We start from the raw sequence: 17,608 nt of genomic DNA on the forward strand, positions 1-17,608 counted from the left end.
CACTTTGGGAGGCTGAGGCGGGTGAATCGCCTGAGGTCAGGAGTTCAAGACCAGCCTGGCCAACATAGTGAAACTCCGTTTTTACTAAAAATAAAAAAACTAGCTGGGTGCGGTGGCGGGCGCCTGTAATCCCAGCTACTCTGAAGGCTGAGGCAGGAGAATCGCTTGAACCTGGGAGGCGGAGGTTGCAGTGAGCCGAGATTGTGCCATTGCACTCCAGCCTGAGCAACAAGAGTGAGACTCCATCTTAAAAAAAAAAAAAAAGAGCAGTAAAAATAAAGTTCTGTGGTTTTTGTCTTATTTTTCTTTTTCTCTGAAATGAGGAACTCCTGCTACAAAGTAGCTTGTCCTAATATCCATTAGTTATAGGAGGCCTGGAAAACTTGCAAGATTGGGTGCCAAGTCACTGGCTTGTGTGTGTGTGTGTGTGTGTGTGTGTGTGTGTGTGTGTGTATGTTGAGATGTGAGAATTAAGCAGGAACACTTGGAAGACTTCTAAGCAGAAGAAGACCTCCCATCCAAGAAGCTACCAGTTTGGTGTTGATTTCCATTAACAAGCCTACCTTTTGGAGTTTACAAAGATTGGCATCTTTGTACGAAATATACCGACCTGTTATTTCAGAGCCAGGGCATGGCCAACTGGGGAAAAACAGGAAGAAGAATGGTTTTGTGTGTTTGTTTGATAAATAGGTTACTTGGGCTGAGGGCATGTCTGGGTAGCTCAAGATGGGGTTCAAGGATGTCAGAGAAGGAAGGGAGGTGAGACTCGGAGTGCACTCTGTAGATTTACTCTGTGCCCTGCACGGGGTAAGCACCCTCATTCCTATGCCCTGCCTGTGGTAAGCACCTTCATTTCTGGAAACTGGGTTTCATTTTGAGTGTCATACGTCACAAAGACTTAGCATTGTCATCCTAAGCCATCTATCCACGGCCACGGGGGCTCTCGGGTAGGTTCCAGTCGTCCTAGTGACCACGAAATACATGAATAAAGGAGGAGGGAGTGCTTTCCTGGAGTCCACAGCTGTTCCTTACACTGAGAGTAAAGTTTTCAGGCGAAAGAACACTAGCATGTGTAGCTAGGGTAAGAAGGTGGAAGGAGTGGAGGGCATGAGCTTGACTCCCACAAATGAGCTCAATGCTCAACGCATGACATGCATTACAAATGCTGTGTCCACATCTCAGACAGGGATTATTTAATCCTCCTGAAAACCCCTGTGAGTAAGTATGATAAAGCCCAGTTTTCACCCAACCCAAGATGGCCATGAGGAAATATCAAGGTCACACCCAGGGTGCTGGGCTGTCACGCTGGGTGGCTTGAGTCCTGCCTTGCCATTAAGCAGCTGTCTGATTGTGGACAAATTACTTGTCTCTCTGTGGCTCAGTGTCCTTATCTGTAAAATAAAGAGACTAGACCATATGAAACTTGTATCATCCCAGGTCTGAAGTTTGCAGATTCCATATACCAGATAAGTGTATATTAATATAGAACGCAATTAGAGCTTCTCAGGGGTATGTCAGAGAAAAAATGTTTTCTAGTTATATCCAGTTTAGCTAACTTGGAGTCAGCATTGTATTTTTATTTTTCCTCATAAATTTATTGAGACATGGCTCAAAGGATAGATTTGGTATGAAATAAATACAATCCATAAATGACTGTAGCCGCATATATTTTTTATTTTATTTATTCTATTTTATTATTTGTTTGTTTATTTGAGATGGAGTCTTGCTCTATTGCCAGGCTGGAGTGCAGTGGTGCGATCTCAGCTCACTGCAACCTCCACCTCCTAGGTTCAAGCAATTCTCCTGGCTTGGCCTCCCAAGTAGCTGGGATTACAGGCACCTGCCACCATGCCCAGCTAATTTGTGTGTGTGTGTGTGTGTGTGTGTGTGTGTGTGTGTGTGTGTGTTTTAGCAGAGATGGGGTTTCATCATGTTGGCCAGGCTGGTCTCAGACTCCTAATCTCAAGGGATTCTCCTACCTCAGCCTCCCAAAGTGCTGGGATTACAGGCGTGAGCCACTGCTCCAGGCTCTCTCTATATTTTATATTTCTACTTTGAAAGTATGAAGTAGTAGACTCAGATCTGGGCACTCACTGTTCAACACATCAAGGTATTTGAATAGACATTCATTTATCCCCTGTGGGGTGAAAGCTCCTTGCTTTTTTTCTCTTTTAGTTTAATTCTATGGACCAAATATAAATTCCTCATCTTGGAAAGTTGTATAATATATCTTGTTTCATGCTATAAATGTGTTCTTGAAAAGTCGAGTTTTTATTTAAATTCCATTTTAAGAATACTTGCTATCTGTAGGAATTATTTTTCAATTTAACAAAATGTTACTAAAATAAATGAGTCATCTATCCTCATAAATTTAGATTTTCTCACACTTAATCTGGCAATGGCTACTATCTTGTGTCCCAGCATTCTGGAATCACCCTTTTCTTTAATATCTGAAGAAAGTGATTTAGGTTCCCCATGCCTTATACCATAGGGAGTCCGTGACTTTTCCCAAGATTCTAGAACAGCACTGTCATCACTGCTATAACTGTGGGGAGCCTTGCCAGGGTGAAGTGCTTCAGGTAGAAATATCATGCAAGCTGGCACACGTTTACCTGTGTGACAAACCTGCACATCCTACACATGCACTCCAAAACTTAAAAAATAAATTTTAAAAAAATGCAAGCTACTTGTATAATTCTAAATATTCTAATAGCCATATTGAAAAGGTTAAAAGGGAAAGGTGTAGTTAATTTTCATTAAAATATTTTATTTAACCCTATCCAAAATATTATCAACAAGTAATATAAAAAGTATTGAGATACTTGACATTCTTTTTTTTATACTACTTTAACACATCTCAATTTAGACTAGACACATTTCTTTTTTTGTTTGGTTTTGTTTTTGTTTTGTTTTGTTTTGTTTGATACAGAGTCTCACTCTGTTGCCAGGCTGAAGTGCAATGGCGTGATCTCAGCTCACTGCAACCTCCGCCTTCCGGGTTCAAGGGATTCTCCTGCTTCAGCCTCCTGAGTAGCTGGGACTATAGGTGTGCGCCTCCACACCCAGCTAATTTTTGTATTTTTTTTTAGTAGAGACGAGTTTTCACCATGTTGGCCAGGATGGTCTCTATCTCTTAACCTTGTGATCCGCCTGCCTTGGCCTCCCAAAGCACGGGGATACAGGCATGAACCACTGCACCCGGCCGCACGTTTCCCTTTTTTTTTTTTGAGATGGAGTTTCACTCTTGTCGCCCGGACTGGAGTGTGGGGGAGTGATCTTGGCTCACTGCAACCTCTGCCTTCCAGGTTCAAGGGATTCTCCTATCTCAGCCTCCCGAGTAGCTGGAGTTACAGGGTTGTGTCACCACACCCAGCTAATTTTTTTTGTATTATTTGTAGACACGGGGTTTTACCATGTTGACCAGGCTGGTCTTGAACTCCTGACCTCAGGTGATCCACCCACCTTGGCCTCCCAAAGTGCTGGGATTACGGGGGTGAGCCACCGCGCCTGGCCTGGACTAGACACATTTCAAATGGTCAGTAGTCACATGTGGTTAGTGGCTACTGTGTTGGACAGCACAGTTCTAAAGATTCCTTGAGGCGTGCATTCCTGTGGTTCCCTCACTCCAAATTCTTGCCAGTGTCAAAGTGTTGGTCTCCTCCTGTGAGTGCTGTGCCTTTTTCATCGCTTCATCCCACACATTTTTCTTCTCTCTCCTCTTACATAGTACCACTACACCAAGGCAGCTGTTTTCAGCAGACTTACTGAAGGTCTGGGCTAATGGTGGGAGGTCACAGCACAGAATAGGCACCAACTGCCCTCGTATTCTCAGGCCATCTCCGACACCAGACATTTCTCATTAGCTAGAGCCTTTTCTTTTCTTTTCATTTATTTTCTTTTTGTTTTTCTTTTCTTTCTTTCTTTCCTTTCCTTTTCTTCCCTTCTCATTCTATTTCTTTCCTTTTCCTTCCTTCCTTTCCCTTCCCTTCCCTTCCCGTCCCTTCTTTTCTTTTCTTTCATTCTTTCCTTCTTTCATTTCTTTCCTTCATTCTAGAGCAGTTTTAGGTTTATGGGAAAATTGATCAGAAAGTACAAGCCAGGGCCATTTTTCAGACTTATTCCAAACCTCATTCTGCACCATCTTGACAGGACTTGCTCTCTCTACAAAGACCCTTCTCTGTCCATCCTGATCAGATCAGCACTCTGAATTTCCTTAGTGTCTTTACTTTTTATAAGTCCCAGCAGCAATAGCAGTCTTTTACCTGAGGAATGCTGTCTTCCTCCTAGCCCAAGTGACCCAATTGCAGCCAAGTCCTAAAACAACAGTTTCGTTTTCTTCCTGTTTCACCTAGAGTGGCGATGTTCAGGTACTGAGCTGATGTCCTGGGACAGAGGATTTTGGGTGGGGAGCATGTGCCAAAACAAGCCCGGGATTTTGGTCAAGACCTGGCTGAGAGCACAGGAGGCACATTCCAGTTCTGACTGTGACCTCGAGTCCAGCCAAGCTTTCTCCCTGGAATTCCCTTCCCTCCCTCCCACCTGCCTCTCCTTCACATGTATACCTTGTTGACAAAGCCTTCTATTTCTTGAGTGGGGGCAGAGGTTGATTTCCCCTAGAAAGAAGGCCAAAGATGTAAATGCGTTTGGGAATGAAAAGCAAGGATGAACTCTTTTTGCTAAAAATAGGTTTTGAAAAAAAGGAGAAAGGGGACACTGAACATTTTACACAAGAGCTAAACAAATATGAAGGTGGGAAAGGGTTGCGATGGAGGAGTTAGAGTTGATAGCACAAACTTAGATCAGTTTCAGACCCCATGACTTCACAGGTTTAGCTGTGACAAGGTAGGGATTGGTGAGCAGCAATTGTGTTGGTGAACTCGTCTCACTTTCTAAAATGCCTGACATTGTGGGATCTGATGGTCCATGAGTTACTCATCCATTTACTACATGTTGTATTTTGTGATGGGGGGTCTCGCTGTGTTGCCCAGGCTGGTCTCAAACTCCTGAGCTCAAGTGATCCTGAGTAGATGGGAATACAGGCATGTGTCACCACGCCAGGCCCATTTACTAAATGTTAATTGAACACATACTCCATGCAGGACATTGTGCTAAGTGCTAATAATAGAGACAGCATACCAGGTTGTCAACGAACTCCTGGGGTATTAGAGACATATAAGTAAGCAACAGTTATGAGACCAAGTAATAAGTCCTGTGATGGAGAGGTGCATAGCATGCAGGCCGGGAGGGCCACAGGGGAGTTAGAATGGAGATGGGGAGAGCCACAGGTGGGAATAGTGTAAGGTTGTAGCAGGTGCAATAGAAAATAGAAGATTTAAGAGACAAAGTTAGGGTTGATAGAATTTGATGACTGACTGAATGGGAGGAGTGAAGAGGGATTCATGTGTCCAGCTGAGCTGCCTGGGTAGATAGATGGAGTTGCCACCAACTAAGAAAATACAGAAGCACCTTGCAGGGCAGTGCTGGAGAAAGATGAGTTCAGTTTGGGGTATATTGAGGTTGAGTAACATGGTACATCCGGAGTCCAGTAGGGCTCTGAGATAGTGGTCTATGTCGGGAAGAAGAATTCGGAAGCCTTTGGCATGTGGATAATGGCTGAAGCTATATAATTGTGTGTGAAATTTCCCTGGGAAAGAGCAAAAGGCAGGAACTGAATACTGGAAGATGCCAGCATCTGAAGGAAGGAGAACCTAATTCCCACTTGTCACCTCAGAAAATGTACCCGGGTGGTAATGAGATGAAGAAAGCGGTTTAATTGATGGATGGATTCTGTAATTAAATGAAAAGCAGATCCCAAAAGCTTATGGTATTTCTTATAATAACCCAGTGGGAGTAGAACATGGCTGCAGGGTTCTGAGTGGAGCTATTCTATCTTCAGTATTCAGTCGCTTTGTTTTGCATCCTTGTCCATTACAGCCTTCATCCCACTAACTTAAAGGAGTTGTTTTAATGTGATCTGTTCATTCTGTCATATCGTTCCAGTGATAGGTTTTTAATGTTTTACTTTGTCTGTATCATGGTTGTATTTTATGCTGTATTAGAGAATAAGAAACCTGAAAACAAAAGGGAAGCATTCATCTCTATTTGGATTTGAATGTGTTGGTATTTGTGCAGATTCTTCTCTGGGGGAATTGCTTCTAACAAAGGACAAATTAGCACTGTCTGGCATTTCTAAGTGTCTCTTTAAATGTGAATTATAGTTCATTTTAAGTATACATGTTATGTATTTTGTTCATTATTTTGATCTATAATTCATTATAACTATTGTCATTTATCATGAGCATTTTTCAGGGTAAGGACCAAGATCTTTTTTTTTTTTTTTTTGCCAGAAAGTTCTAGACCATTTAGAAAAGACCAAGGACCAAGGAGACTGCCCAGAGAATCAAGAAGATTGTTCAGCCAAATTGTCTGTTTTCAGTGATCCTTTCCTGGGCTGTCCCATATATAAAATCAACTACTCCCTATATCACATGTCCCTGCCTTATCTTTTTTCTTTTGCATCATTTAATACATTGTATTAATTTATCTTCACCGCCTACTAGAGAGTAAGCTCTTTGAGGGCAGAGATTTTTGTCTGTTTTGTTCACTATAAACCCAGTGCCTAGAACAATGCCTGACATGGCAGGTACTCATAAGGTGAATGAATGAATGAATGAACAATAACCATATGTTTATTTAGAACTTGGTTATTCATAAATTTGTTTTGTTTTGTTTTGTTTTGAGACAGAGTCTCACTCTGTTGCCCAGGCTGGAGTGCAGTGGCACAATCTTGGCTCACTGCAACCTCCACCTCCCAGGTTCAAACGATCCCCCTGCCTCAGCCTTCCTAATAGCTGGGATTACAGGCACTCACCACCATGCCCAGCTAATTTTTGTATTTTTAGTAGAGATGGGGTTTCACCATGTTGGCCAGACTGTTCTGAAACTCCTGACCTCAGGTGATCCACCTGGCTCTGCCTCCCAAAGGGCTGGGATTACAGGTATGGGCCACGGCACCCAGCCTAGTAAATGTTTTTAATGGCATAGCTAGTTACAAAGATTTATCAATTGCTTTACTATAATGTGTGTCTTCAAATGGCTACTAGACAGTAACATTATCTTCTGAAAAGAAAGAGTGCAAGTAAAGATATCTATCACAGATGACTGAGCTACAAGCCTGCCTGGCAGATACCATAGGTAAGGAAACATATGCTCAGGCAGTTCTTGGTTAAACTGTTGCTGCTGCTTAGTTTCACTCTGGTTTAGACCCTTAGCTTTCTCATCTGGGCTCACAGGGGCAGACTGGATATGGGTTATTTTGGGGCAAAACTAGAAAACTGATAAAACACCAGAAAAATAGAAGTAGTTTCTTGCATTCTCCAAAAGCAGAGCTCAGCATTTTATTACCTATCTAGAGAATCTTAGTCATTCACAAACTGATTAAAAGGCAGGTTAACCAAAATGAGAGAAACATAAGTGTGATATAAATGTGCTCCCTTCTTATTGCAAGTGGGAACCCACTTTCATACTGTCTTTGTTTAGTAAAGGATGATCCTGAGCATTTTATTTTTTGAATTTGTTGCCATGTTGAAGTGTTACCTTGTCAAATAAATATAATTTAGTTTTTAAAACATTTAGGTTTTGAATTCCAAACTGGAACAGGGTAAGGTCTTGTAATCTTTCCAAAATACACTGCTTACTGATTTGGACTCTCGTTGGGAGATAATTATCCATGAGTCTCTTGTGAGCTGAGGTGCTGATAACTTTTTGTTTTGAATTATCTTTTCAAGGACACTTGCACAACAAACAGCCCTGGAAGATAGAAATAGTTTTTCCCTCCAGAATCAAGGGCAGATTTGTTTGCTGTCTAGTACAATAAAGATAATGTCTGCCTCTGGAGGAAGTATTGGGCAGGTTTTCTTGCAACTCATTATACAAGAGTGGGGCTTCCTAAGCTCAGGGTTCCGCAGCTCTTATACAAACCCACTGAGAGTGCAGCATCCAGCTAGCCTACTAATGTTGCCCCAAGGGATTTGGGGAGCATGGAGAAACCAGTAACAAATACAAAACTCATGCTGCCCTCTGTGCTGTGAGTCTTTTGTTTCTGATCCAGGAGTTTCATGTCTTCTGCCAGTATCCATTATACTGGAGCAGGTGAGCTTGTTAGCTTGCAAGTGGGGTAAAATCTCAGATTCTTTACAGTTCTTGACAACTCTAAGGTCCTGTCTATGAATGCTTATTTCTTGAGGAAAGGCATGCTGAAGTTCACCCAGCTTTGTCAAGGAAGAACAAATTATCTAAGAAAACGATTAGTACAACCACGGTTATGAGAGAGTTTGTACTATAGAAGGAAGAAATTTGAAATTTTCATCAATCATTTTTAAAATAAGCATTTCACCACTTATATTGCTGGTTCTTCTTATCTCCTGGCCTTGAACCATTGAGTGCCCCATGCTCAGACCTCTTCTCCCTGTCTACTTTCTAGTGACCTCATCCAGTCTCATGGTTTAAACACCATCTGTTCCCTGACAATTCCCAAGTCTGTACTTCTCCTCTGCAATCCAGACTAGTATCTTCAACAGCCTTCTCAGCATTTCCAGTAGACATCTCAAATCAAACTCTCCTGATTAGCCCCATACCCACCCCCAACCTTCTTCTCCAGCCTTCTAATTTCAGCAGATATCAAGACTTTCCTTCCACTTGCTCAGGTTAAGAGCCTTGGAGTCATTCTTAACTTCTCTTTTTATCTCATGTGCCACAAATAATCTATCAACAAGACCTGATGGCCCCATCTTCATAGTGTGTACAAAATCTGACCATTTATCTTTATCCCAAAGATAACCACCCTGGTCCAAGCCACCATTACCTCTTGCCTGGATTAAGAATTTTAGTGGGTCTCTCTGCATCTGCCTTTACCCGCAGTCCCACCCCACTTCTCCCTCAGTTTATTTTCAATGCAACAGCTAAGATGATCCTTAAAAAAAGGTCAGATCCTGTTACCTTTCCCAAGAACTTCTCATCTTTTGGAATGAAATCCACAGACCTCAATTTGACCTTCAAATCCCCTCTCCACTGTTACTCTTTGAGCTCGTCTCCCTCCATTTTCTTCCTGGTTCACTCTGCTGAATTCTGCTGTCCTTCCTGAACATTCTTAAACAAACCAAGTACCAAATAGCCTTAGGACCTTTGCACTTACTATTTCTTTGCCTTGACAAGCTCTTCACTTGAATATGTGTGCCTGGTGCCCTCCCATACCTCCTTTGGGTCTCTTCTCAAATGTCACTTATCAATAAGGCCATCCTTGACACCATCTGATATGTATATGCGTATATATCTGTGCATATGCATGCACATATATATGTATTTATATATTATATAAGTTATGTATGGTTTATTTGTTTATTGCCTGTGTCCTCTGACAAGAATGTAGGTACCAGTGGGGCAGGGAGTTTGTACTAGCAATTCTTAGGAAAATAGTCTAACTTATAGTAGGCACTCAATAATATTTATTGACTTGAATGATTGAGATGTTTATCATTGAATGATATATGGGTTGAATATCCTCGATCCCAAAACTTCAAATTTGAAATGCTCCAAAACTCTAAAACTTTTTGAGAGCTAACAGGACACCCAAAGGAAGTGCTCATGGGAGCGTTTTGGATGTCAGATATTTGAATTAAGGATGCTCAACCAGAAAGTATATAATGCAGATATTCCAAAATCTGAAAAAAATCCAAAGTTTGAAATACTTCTGGTCTCAGGCATTTCAGATAAGAGATGCCATCTGTACTATTTATAGATAGTTATTTACAAATTATTAAATTATTTACAAATTAATAAATTATTAAATCCAGGTCACTAAGACTTGGTTTCAGTTAATATTTTTGTTAAATATGAGAAGGAAGAATTTTTTTTGTGTGTGGTTCCCGGACACAGCATTTTTCACACAGTGAGAAAGTATTCTCTCTTTAATCCTTTTTTTATCCTTCTAATTTCATGAAGCAGAATATCTTTATAACAAAGATAGAATAGCTTTCAGGCCCAGGGATTTTATCAGACAATGGTATCAAAGCTCAAATTTAATTATACCATTTAATATATATTTTTACAGATTATATATAGAGGACATGATAACTGGCTATTGACTTACGACAGTGGTATATATTTGCCTTTTTAAATAGTCATATTTAATAAAGGTAAACTGATTTTTTTTAATTAAGGAAATAGAATAGGTAGATAAAAACTATGGCAAATAATAGTGAGGGTGGTATCTGAGTGAAATTGGGAAATTCCAAGAAACGCCCATCCTGATGGCATGCTTGAATTTGCATCTGAAGTGATGAGGTCATTTTCAATGTGGTCTTCAGAGTCAACTTTACCATATTATAGCCATGACATCTATTGAGAAGTAGAAAATCTGCACTTACCTAAATATAGTCAAACAGTTGAACTATTATGGTGAGATTAGTCTGTCACTAATTAGATTGAATGAGTGAAATTTGTATTGTAATTTGAAAAGTGTGATGTAAGAGTTGACTCTATTTTGGCCATGATTTTCTTCCATTTAATCTGAGAAGGGATTTTGATGATGTCTAGAGCAGTATTCTAGACCAAGTGGGAGGTAGAGGACAATAAGAGGGTTCCTTGATAAGATCAACCAAGACCAAATGAAATAAGCACCTTAAAATTTTTTTGTCCATATTAAACCCATGCAGAAGGGCTTGGAGTAGCCTTTCTCTGTGATGGATGTGTCATTTGGGGGTACCTTCAAGGTGTCTTCTTCATCCTTTCCCTGTAGGTCCCCATTGTCCCACTATCTGCCATGAAAAGCCTGGGCAGGTCATGGGGTGGATCTCACTTTCCTTCCAGGAGAGAGTATTTACAATGTACTTCAGAACCAGTGACAGCCTTTCTGCTATGCCTGCAGAACTAAAACTAACTAAAACCCTGGGTTTCTCCTTATTTACATCACAAGTAGCAGAACCTTTAGTGAGAAGAATGGAGAACCTCATAGATATCATGTATCAGGAAATACTGTATATACAATTTAAAAGCTAAATGGAGAGAGGTTAAACTTCTAAAACTCTTTAGTACAGAGTTCATAAAGTGTGGACCAAGAAGAACCTAACCCAGAGTGACCCAGATGCTGATTAATGATTCACATTCCTGACCTCTCACCTCCACTCTCACACTCAGCATCTCCGTGGTTGGGGTCTAGCATTTTCAACCACCTTCTTAAGTAAGTACATCTTATGTCACTCAACAATGGGGGTATGTTCTAAGAGACACATCATTAGGTCATTCCATTGTGTGTGAACATCATAGAGTGTACCTCCACAAACCTAGCTGTATAGCCTACTGCATAGCTAGGCCATATGGTATAGCCTATTACTGCTAGGCTATGAAGCTGTATAGCATGTTACTGGACTGAATTTTGCAGGCAATTGTAACCCAATGGTAAGTATTTGTGTATCTAAACATATCTAAATATAGATCAGGTATAGTAAAAATACGGTATAAAAACTAAAAATGGTACACCAGTATAGGGCACTTACCATGAATGGAGCTTACAGGGCTAAAGTTGCTCTGTGTGAGTCAGTGAGTGAGTGGGGAGTGACTGTGAAGGCCTAGGACATTACTGTACACTACTGTAGACTTCATCAACACTGTACACATAGACTACGCTACATTTATAAATAATGTTTTTCTTTACCAATAAATTAACCTTAGCTCCCTGTAATTTTTACTTTATAAACTTTATTTTTAAAAACTTTTTGACTCTTTTGTAAAACATTTAGCTTAAAACAAACTAAAGAAAAGAAAAAAGAAGGAGCTACGCATGGTGGCACACATTTGTTGTCCCACCTACTCAGGAGGCTGAGGCAGGAGGATCAAGTGAGCCCAGTAGTTCAAGGCTGTAATGGACTATGATCGCACCTGTGATGAGCCACTGCACTCCAGCCTGGGCAACGTACCAAGTCCCTCTCTCTCTCTCTGTTTTTGAGACAGAGTCTCACTCTATTGCCCAGGCTAGAGTGCAGTGGTGTGATCTTGGCTCGCTGCAATCTCTGCCTCCCAGCTTCAAGTAATTCTCATACCTCAGCCTCCCAAGTAGCTGGGATTACAGGTGTGCACCACCATGCCTAGCTAATTTTTGTATTTTTAGGAGAGACGGGTTTCACCATGCTGGCCAGGCCAGTCTCAAACTCCTGACCTCAGGTGATCTACCTGCCTCAGCCTCCCACAGTGCTGGGATTACAGGCATGAGCTACTGTGCCCAGCAAAGACCCTGTCTCTTAAAAAAAAAAAAAAAATCACAGACAAAAACATACACATTGTACAGCTATACAAAAAATTTTTTTTAATATCCTTGTTCTATAAGCTTTTCTCTGTCTTTAAAATTTGTGTTTTTAAAACTTTTAAAACTTTTTTTGTTAAACTAAGACGTAAATGTACACATTATCCTAGGCCAAGACGTCACTAGGTGATAGGAATTTTTCAGCTCCATTATAATCTTATGAGACCACAATTGTATATACATACAATCTGTTGTTGACTGAAATATCATTATGCAGTGCATAAATTAAATATACCAAGTTTGAGAACCACTGCTTTGTTGGACATAGGACAGGAAGTTTCTAGCTTGAATTGGTAGTGGGGTGATGGAGGGAGAAAATATATAGGTCCACGAAAAGGACAAAAGAAAGAGTATTTCAGGCCAGATGCGGTGGCTCATGCCTGTAATCCTGATACTTTGAAAGGCCGAGGCGAGCAGATCACTTGACGTCAGTTCGAGACCAGCCTGGCCAACGTGATGAAACCCCATCTCTACTAAAAATACAAACAAATTAGCCAGGTGTGGTGGTGCACGCCTGTATTCCCAGCTACTCGGGAGGCTGAGGCAGGAGAATTGCTTGAACTCTGGAGGCGGAAGTTGCAGTGAGCTGAGATCGCACCATTGCACTCCAGCCTGGGAGACAGAGCAAGACTCTGTCTCAAAAAAAAAAAAAAAAAAAAAAGAAGAAGAAGAGTATTTCAGCTACCTGTTCAGTTCCATCTAGATAAAGGTTCTCTGATCATGGCCTTTGTGGCCTAGGACATTCCCTGGAATTGGGCTTTTTTTCAAAACAGCCTCATTAAATGTAGAATGTAGGTAGGAGACACTCAACTAAAGAATAGACAGAAGAACTCATGCTCTACCCTTACCTGACTGGCAATGGGGAGATGGGAAACGTCCTGGTACCCAGGTGTGCCCTGTGATTCTGAGGAGGAGCAAAGGAGCAAGAGTGAGAAACTCCCTATCGTACAATTTTTCTGCACCCAGAAGTTCAAAGCTGAAAATTGAAACCAAATGAACATCAATGATGAAAACCCTGGTTAAGCTAGGGGCATAGCATAAATTCTGAGTGCTCAGGCACTCAAAAATAAGTTATACATAATCAAATTACATACAGACGTGATCTCTGCCTTCATAGGGATATTAATCAGACATTCAAATGGTCATATAAATATGATGAGTTGAAAGGTATATATGACATGGTACCTATCCCTGAAGAACCTGTGAGCTGGAGAGCAAGGTGCTTACTAGCAGAAGCGTAGCTGGTAGCAGGACAGGTGCGGTGAGCAGTTCAGACGCCAGGTGCCAGTGATTCAGAGACCACTTAGAGCTCAGTCTCATTGGTCTGGGGATGTTGCCAAGGAGGCAACAAGATTTGAACATAAACCTCCAGAAAACTGAATAGCCTTCCCAGGACTAAAGAGGGGAGCATGGTAGGCGTAGTCAGGTGTGGGGGCTGCCTTGTTCAAGGCAGTGGGTGGTGAGGACACAGGTGTAGCTAGAGTTGACAGTTACCTTAATTTGAGCAAGCAAACTTTCTACTAGAAATAAATGGAACTGTGATGCTCCTATTGTCATTGAAAAGATGGTATTTTAAACATTAATTAAAATAACTTTATTCCCTTTCAAAAATTGAAGTAGTTTTATCTGTTATTATAGCCATATTATTTTAAAGAGAATTCTGAACACTGGGCGTCTGTGGAAAATTTTTTAAAAATCAGATCATGTAAGCTCTTCTTTCAGGGTAGCATCGGCAGAAATTCTTATGTAGAATAGAATGATATTTTGATAGAGTCTGTTACCACTTAGCAGTGTGAGTCTTAACTATGTGTTAGAGGGTGTGGGAAATGATACCTTTTGATGCTTCTTTAATCCCTTGCTCCTCTATCTGTAATTTTCAATCCATCAAGACAGCCCATAAACATCAAAAGTATTGTTACAGTGTTAATCTAAAGCTATTATAAAATTCAGACTACAACAATGAGTTGGAGTAAATTTTTCAAGAATTAGCCTTTTTAAAAGATTGTGTTCTATGAAAGGCTTGGGAAAAACATCCCATCTCCAATAGTACTTTCAATTTTTGCCATTTTAGGCTAAGATGTTTACCAGGTCAGGATCATTCCATGTAGGACATGTGAACTTATAAAGTGCATGGATATTTGTGCAGTAAAGTGGATGAAGATGGGGGTAGGCAGTTGAAGATACAAATTAAGGGTTTTCTGTGTTTCATTTTTTTAGGTAAAATTGTATTATCTAATTCCTAAGGTATAAGAACTAACTATATATCATTTCTGAAATGGAGTTTTGGAAAGTAGTTAAAATGATGAGTTTGGACTTCCTTTCATTGCAGTGTAATCCCTGGGATTTCACCTAGATATTTAGGTCAGGAAAATAGCATGATCATATTGTCCATATCCAGAAGGATGAGTGTGCTGGCTGTCCTGGATAGGTGTACCATTTATTCTATCATAAATATTTCCGAACCAAATAGAATAGCTCTCCTCAGGAGCCTGCTCTCATTTGCAGTTGCCTTCAAGGTTAGAATTTATGTAACCTACATCTCTTAGTACATGTAAAACAAATGCTTTCCCATTTTGTCCTCAGATGGAAAAGAGCTGATCATTGATTTCCTTAAAAAAACCCATGATACACTTAAAGACCATCATTACCTTGACTTCTTTTCCTTTGGTCTAATCCTATCTACTTTTTTAAAGTGCTCCTTCCCAGCCCTTTAATTATTCCTGTTGCTACCCTGTGATCCCATTCTAGTTTCTTCTCATTTACCTTAAACTATGGTGCACTTGACTAGCCACAGTCTTGTTCTCTGTAATCAGGACCTTCTTAGTATAGCTAAACACAAAGTAGAGCATAGCCCAACGCTATACACAGCACATGTGAATGGAAATTGTCTCTTAGGTTATTGAGTTGTGGTCAATTTCAGTTGCTAAAAGAGTTGAGAAGAGCCTTAAGTGACTAGAGAAGTTGGAAGATAAGTGAAGTTTCTACCTTGGCACCACTATTTTGATGCCAATTAGGTAGTTTCAAGGGCAAATATGGAATTACTGGCTTAAAGTCATGCAGAATGCCCTTTACCTGATGCTATGCCAGAGGAACTTGGCTCTGAACACAGGGTCCAGACACCAGCCTGATTTAAAGTAGTATGAAATAGGGGGTTAAGAAAAATAATTGTCCATCTCTGTAAGTATTGTGGAAGACATAAAGCATAAGAAGTGGTCTTTGCCTTCAGTAAGCTTGCAGTCGAGATGAGGAGACAATCACAGTGACAGTGGATGGAGTATCACAAGAGATCATATTAAAAGCCAGATGTCAATCATTGTTCTGTGTCTCAAGGATGCAGAGCCCTGGAGGACAGGAGGAGGCTGTCAGCTTTGCCATAAGGGCGAACCTGAGAGGGGCTGGGAGCCTGGGTGAAGTTGGCATCACCATAATGGTGAAAAGAATGTCAGTGGGGTGCTGAGATTGACCGGAGTAAAGTGCTGGTGTTTGAGAAGAGTCGGATGAATGTTTGGAAGATGTGGAGGGCTTACATGCAAGATCAAAGCATTTGGCAAAGTGGAGCAGGAAAACCTGTTGATGAAAGCATCGTCTTTACCATATTAATTTGGAAGAGGTAAGCAGGGGAGATCGGGCAGGGGAGCAACTAGAGAAAAAGAGCCCATTAGGAGGGATAATAGACCCCATGCTAATGGCTTCCTGTAGTTGCTGGTAAAAAATGACATTTGTGCCTTTATTTTTTTATAAGGTCAGTTTATAGACACACATATAGCTATGGCTGGGGCTGTCTCTTGTGCCTGGAATTTATAAAAGGCAAAGATACATGACCTTTTATGTATCTTGTCATCCATGTATGTATGGTCGTGTATCTGGAGACTAAAAAAGGGAAAGGGATAGTAGAGAATGTAGACCTTAATAAAACTTACCTTTGAGTCCAAAATTCAAACGCGTGGCCTAGTTTGAAATGTAATTCCCTGAGGTTAGCAAAGTCATTCCTATTAAGCATAGCCAGCCATTCATTTCTTTCTTGTGCCTATTTTCAGCCTTAATGCCTGATATTAAAGTAATCTGTGCTATGGTAGAAGACTTATTTTTCTGTTATGGGCCAAATCTTAGAAAGCAAAAAAACATTGAGTGAGAATATTTATTTCTGGATGATATCATTGTTTCTTCAGCTGTTTATAATTAATATTGTTTTCACATGAAGTTCTACAACAAGTTAAACAACAAGCTTACTGTGCAGTCAAAGATTTTATTAATAGAGGTTTCAAAATGATTTCTTTCCAATCAATGCTCTTTACTTAATATTGTAAATTCAAACTCTGAATTAAATACAAACTCTTGAATGCCTTGCTGTGGGGCCCGTTTTATTGTCTGGTTGAGCTTGTAACTATCATGTTTCCAAGAAATGATAATTGATTTTGATGTATATTTAGAAGTTAACGTGAAACACTCTTTTTTTTTTTTTTTTGAGACGGAGTCTCACTCTGTCACCCAGGCTAGAGTGCAGTGGCGCAATCTCAGCTCACTGCAAGCTCTCTGTCTCCCAGGTTCATGCCATTCTCCTGCCTCAGCCTCCCGAGTAGCTGGGACTACAGGCGCCTGCCACCACACCCAGCTAATTTTTTTGTATTTTTAGTAGAGACGGGGTTTCACCATGTTAGCCAGGGTGGTCTCAATCTCCTGACCTTGTGATCCACCCGCCTTGGCCTCCCAAAGTGCTGGGATTACAGGCGTGAGCCACCGTGCCCAGCCGAAGCACTCTTAAAATATGTTTTTTGAGGCTTAGTATTTGCTTTCAGAACAATGCATTAGCAAAAGATATTTCTGGTGGGAAGCTGCCCCCTCACATTATTGTTGATGAGTCTCTGCTCAGCTATTTTGAGCTCCAGGCTACAGTGGATGGTACTTTTGAGCTGCCGTGTGTGGTACTTTCAGCTACACTGCTCTGGGTTTCAGAGCAAAAATGGATTAACTCAGATCCCACACTGTAATGAAATTTTTGGTGGTTTGAGAAGACATTGTGTCATAGTCTGCTTTTGTATTCTCTGGGAAGATAGGGTTTGATGAATAGATTAACATCTTGGATGAAGTAAAACTTTAAAAAAATTTAGTTGGAGGACAGAGGCAGAGGATGGGATGCATTTGGTATTCACAGTGCTAATTGGGGTGAAGTGTTTGAGAGTTCTGTACCCTGCGTTTGCTCCAGCTCGGCTCTAGCACATGACAGCCTAGGAAGGTGCAGGGATGGTGTAGTCC

At 40.8% G+C, this 17,608-nt stretch overlaps 1 protein-coding gene across 9 annotated transcripts in view; it reads left to right on the top strand.

Moving 5' to 3' along the window:
- Window positions 1–17,608, top strand: part of ABLIM1 (actin binding LIM protein 1) — a 334,526-nt gene that overhangs the window by 168,401 nt on the left and 148,517 nt on the right. The window lies entirely within an intron of this gene.

Source organism: Nomascus leucogenys, chromosome 3, assembly GCF_006542625.1.
Source record: "Nomascus leucogenys isolate Asia chromosome 3, Asia_NLE_v1, whole genome shotgun sequence".
NCBI lineage: Eukaryota > Metazoa > Chordata > Mammalia > Primates > Hylobatidae > Nomascus > Nomascus leucogenys.